This window comes from Panicum virgatum, chromosome 2N (genome assembly GCF_016808335.1).
Source record: "Panicum virgatum strain AP13 chromosome 2N, P.virgatum_v5, whole genome shotgun sequence".
Lineage (NCBI taxonomy): Eukaryota > Viridiplantae > Streptophyta > Magnoliopsida > Poales > Poaceae > Panicum > Panicum virgatum.
This window is the reverse complement of record NC_053146.1, coordinates 17,363,044-17,367,984: the sequence shown is the minus strand read 5'-3', so window position 1 is coordinate 17,367,984 and position 4,941 is coordinate 17,363,044. Positions and strand designations below refer to the sequence as shown.

At 50.0% G+C, this 4,941-nt stretch overlaps 1 pseudogene; it reads right to left on the bottom strand.

The window, feature by feature from the left end:
- Window positions 1-544: 544 nt before the first annotated feature.
- On the bottom strand, window positions 545-1,476 carry LOC120662455 (annotated as a pseudogene).
- Between the last annotated feature and the right edge of the window lie 3,465 nt (window positions 1,477-4,941).

Sequence of the window (4,941 nt, the reverse complement as noted above, 5' to 3'; positions counted from 1 at the left end):
ATATTAAATGTAGTTGAAAAAAATAACTAATTACACAGTCTAACTGATTAGCACGAGATGAATCTTTTAAGCCTAATTAGTTCATGATTGGACATTATTTGTCAAGTAACAACGAAACATGTTACAGTAAATTTTCACACTACTTTTTGTAAACTAAACGCGGCCTTAGCCCTAGCTGCTTAGCTAGATCTAGCAAGTGGAGGTGTCCTGTCAGCCCCTCAAGCTGCACGTCGCCATCGTCGTCTTTCCCGCTCGGCTCGTCGCCGGTCTCCCGGCCGCGTGTCTCGCGCACGCTCAGCGCTGCCCGCATGCGCGCGGCTTTCCCGGCGTGACACGGCGCGGCGATCAACATCAGCGAGAGTAATCAGCTTTGGTCGTGCAAAGCCGCGGCGGGAGGGAGACGCGGGCAGAAAAAGACGGCGACGACCTCGAGCAGGACAAGGCCGGCCTAGGAGTAGCATAGCTCCCCCAAGCCCCCGGCTGCCTGCACCTAAACTGCGTGTCGGCGCGCGACGTGTCCTCATGGGACCGGGATCAGGTGCAGTCAAATAACGACCGCAACTTTAGCGGCCGCGGCATAGAAGCCCTCCAAATGGCACTGTTTGTCTTCTTCGTTCGTATTCTTCTTTTCTCCCACACTGTTCTCCATTCTCCTGATCCCTCGGCGCCCACGGCCTTCCGACTCGGACCGGGCGCTGCTGCTCCGCTTCAACACTGGGCCGCCGCTGCCACCAGCCTCGAAGCTCGTCCGCGCCGAGGACGAGGACAGCTGCTTCGCCGGCAGCGCGGCGTGCTGCTATTTGATCACACCGGAGGACGCGCTGCCGGACAGCGGCCGCAGCGAGCTCCTCATCGTCCATCAGCTTCTCCTGCTCGATGCTGTACCGCAGGGTGGTCGCTGTGCCGTGCCGGTGCTATTGTGGTGGACCTGGTCCTGGTGGTAGCCGCTCTTGATTTGGCAGAACGGCGCCTTGCAACAGCTGCTCTTGTCTTCGCCAGATGGCGTCTCCCTGGCCCTGGGCCGGACGTCTCCGATGCCGCGGCATTGCTCGTCAGAGCATGACGTTGAGGCGAACAGCAATCGGAAGAAGGCCCGCGACACCAGCAGCTTGGCATGCAACGTCCTCGCGGCATTCCTGCGCCGGGAGCCCTCCTTGCGCAGCCTCACCATGGGCGACTGTGCGTCGCGGAACCCGGCGGAGTGCGAGTGCTGCAGCGGCGCGACCGTGCGGCGCTCCTCCTGCCGGCACCACCACAGCCGGCATCAACGTCCTGCACCTTGCCGCCCGGCCTCGGGGGCGCGGCCGCCAGCCTGCCCCGGCAGAGCAGCTTGTCCGCCGCACCACCGCTACAGCGCACCCGGAACTCGAACTCCCTGCACGAGCTGAGATCCAGGTCGATGTACTCTTCCTCCATGAACGAGCACATGCTAGCCATTGCAGTGTTGCAGTGCTGAGCCGTGGCTCGAGGGCACATTGCTTGCTCCGACGACGGGCTGAGAACAGTGCGGGAGAAAGGAAGAAGATGAACGGTGCCCTTTTCCGAGAAGGTGTTGGATCACATTTGGAGGGCATCTATGTCGCGCTGCTAAAGTTGCAGTCATTACTACGACTGCACCTTATCCCGGTCCTCGTCCTCGTGCCAAGCCACTGGAACTGAATGATAAAATTTGGCAATAAGATGGCTCTTTAAAAAAATGGAAACGAGATGAGCAAGAGAGAGGGGCGTTGGGGCTGGGAAAAACAACCTATACGAAATTAATAAGAGTATTTCATACGGCAAGACATAGCCAAACCGAAGGGCTATCTCCAGAATTTGGCACGAAATCAGAGAGCTAAGCAATGAGTTTGTTGCTTTTGATGTTTTTTTTTTGTCCATAGAGAGGGTAACGAGGTTGCTAACAGGTGTGCGAGTATGCCATCAGATACCAGCCCTTTCCTTTGTTGGTCCGGCCTTCTCTCAGATTGGCTTGTGGAGATTGCTGGCAGAGATTGTAATAATTCCGTAATTCAATAAAAACTCTCGTGATTTGCCCTAAAAAAAGACGTAGCCAAACCAATTGTAACGTAACAGGAAAAGAAGAAGCACTAACCTCTGCTTTTGTTTTCTTTGTCGCCAATAATTATTTAATGTAGTAACTTTGACCAACTGTTTTTTTTTCAAAAGGCTTTACATACTTCAAATTATATGATGAGGTATCTAAAATTCCATTGATGCAAAAAAAGTACGATCAAACTTGCTACAGTCAATGTTTTTTTTTCGGAAATTGAATTTATCGGTGGTCATAGACAAATAGGATAAAGAGGATATATCGGAAATATCGGATCAAATTCAAAAAAATAAAAAAAATTGTAGAATTTAACTTAAAACTATTGCTAAGTTATTGAACATTACTTGTTCACATATAAAAACTAGAAAAACATTATGAGCGCATTAGTAGGTTCTACACCAAAATAATTAAATCGCCAAGTCCCACACATTATAGTCCATTTTATAGCAACATAATAAGGTCCACTAGACTTGACAGCACATATTGCAGTCCATTAGTGTAACACCCCAGTGTTAATTTTGGAGCTAATATCATGCTTAATCGCTAATTAAGGCATAAGTAATGTCATTAGCGCTAATCAAGTTGCATAGTGTTTTCCACGTAGCTAAGTTCCATCCCGTTTTTCTATCTAATCCGAGCTTCAAATCAAGTTGTGCCCAAAAACAAAGTTGTAGATTATCTTGTCCTCTACAACTTCTAGTTTGGCCAAATTTCAAGCTCCAATATAAAAATTTGAGTTTCGAACGGTCAAAATCAATTGAATTTGGTTCCTGAGCTCCCCTGTTGCTTGAGCGGCGGCGTGCAGAGTCGGCGACGCCTCGCGTTGCTACGCCGGCGAGTCCTGCCGCCGCTTAAGCCTTGCGCTGCGGATGCTCGGGCCAAGTTCGATTTTGCCTCTCCATTCATCTCCCTCGCAATAGCACAGAGCAACCAAGCGGAGCAGGGCAGCCCTAGCCCCGCCGCTCACCGCGCCAGTTGATTCCAGCCACCCCTCGCCACCATGCCTTGCTCCCCCGCGCCCCAAGCCGCCCCATCTCACCCTGTGTCTCCTCCGTCCCTTCCCCGAGCCCGACCGACCCTCTACCCGGCCGAATTGGCCTTACGCTGCCGCGGCCGCCATTGTTGCCGCCCGAGCTCCGCCCCCTCCCGTCGAGCTCCACCTTCCAGCCTCCCTCCGCTCAAATCGAGCCCCGGTGAGCTTCCTTGCGACCCACCCATGCTCCCCGAGCCTTTTCCCTTTCGATTCCGGCCTTGCCGCCGCCGGTTCGCCGCCGCGCCGCCGCGGGCGCTCTGCGCGCCGCGCGCGCACGCCGCGGGGCCGCCCTGCGCGGGCCCCACGCCCCCGCCGCGCGCCCCGGGGCCGCCTGGCCGTGGGCCCGCGCCGCAGCGCCATCGGCCGGCCCCCGCCGGCGGGGAACGCCGCCGCCGCGATGCGCCCGTGGCCATGGCCACGGCCATGGCGTGGAGCTGGGGAGCTGGGAGCTGGACTCCCACTTACATGTGGGGCCCGGCTGTCAGCCCTTTTAGGGTTTTCTTTTTATTATTATTTATTTCGGATGAAAACTTTGAAAATGTGTAGAAAAATATAGAAAAATGTGAAAAATGCAAACTAAATTTTGTTAGGTTTCTAAAATCAAGATCTTCAGAAGAAAAATACTCATGCTGTGAAATGTCATTTTTTCCCTTGTTAAAATTTTGGGTTGTGTTTAAGCTAGTTTATTTAATATCGGTTGTTCTGCTTGTCTAAAAATCATGAAATTTATGCAGTGGCCTAATCTTTGTATGTGTAATCCACTGTAAAAATTTCAGGTGCAGGTGCTGTGCACTTTTGTGTAAATCTAATCGTGTTTACTTTAACTTGTTAGAGTTAAAATAAATGCTTTCTTTCATCAATAAATGTTGGAAAAATTGTGTGGCATGCTTTATCAAAATCATGTTATTCTGATAAATTCTTGTGACTTGATCATATATGCAAGTTAGGTACTTGCTTTTAATTTGTTCCTAACTAGGCTCCTTTCTTTTATAATTGTTGTAATTAATTCTTTCATGCATGTGTTTTTGCAACAAAACAAGCCCATGGTTATTTTGATCCATGTTGTTCTAGGGTTGTATTTTAATACTTCAAAGCGAGTTTAGTAACTTTTGCTTGATAGGAAACACTTCCGGCTAAAAGGCATTAGAATCAAAGCCTGTACATCAGTTCTAAACCATTTTCGTCGTATACCTAGTTGTGAGGTTGCTCCGTAGACGCTTTTGGAGTTTGGTCCATGCATTTCATTGTGTGTAGTGCATTGCATCATTTCATGAGTCTCATGCATGGCATATTTTATTCGTATAGACGCTGAACCCGAAGTCGCCTACGAGCTGATTGCCGAGCCGGTCCAGGAGCCTTCCGCAGTAGAACCGCAGCTAGGAGAAGACGTTGATCCAGCTCCCGAAGAAGCCACTAACCTTGCTGACCTGCAAGGTAAGCCCCGGAGCATAACCTTTAATTTCAGTATTCAATATCATTATTTAAGTATTGTGCATTTACGTTGTTAGGAGTTGTATGGAACCCTAGTATGCATGTTTCTCCCTAGGTACCTATGAGTTTTTACTAGTATGCAGGTGTCGTTAGAAATGCTTTGCTAAGTAGGAACTCAGTAAAAGTCGAGTGATTTTCTGTCACTCGCGAGATATAGGTCTTGTTACTTATGGAAATGTTACTAGAGAATGAATTAATGAGGAAAGAAAATGGAGACCGGGCGGAGGAAAGTTGGACATGATTATGGGTTAAAGGAAAGTTGAGTCTACGCCTGTGTCGATTGAGGGCCGTTCCGTTATTGGCCCTTTGACTGAGGATTGAACAGTACTAACCACATGCCGGAAGTAGGAGGTAGTCGAAACCGGTA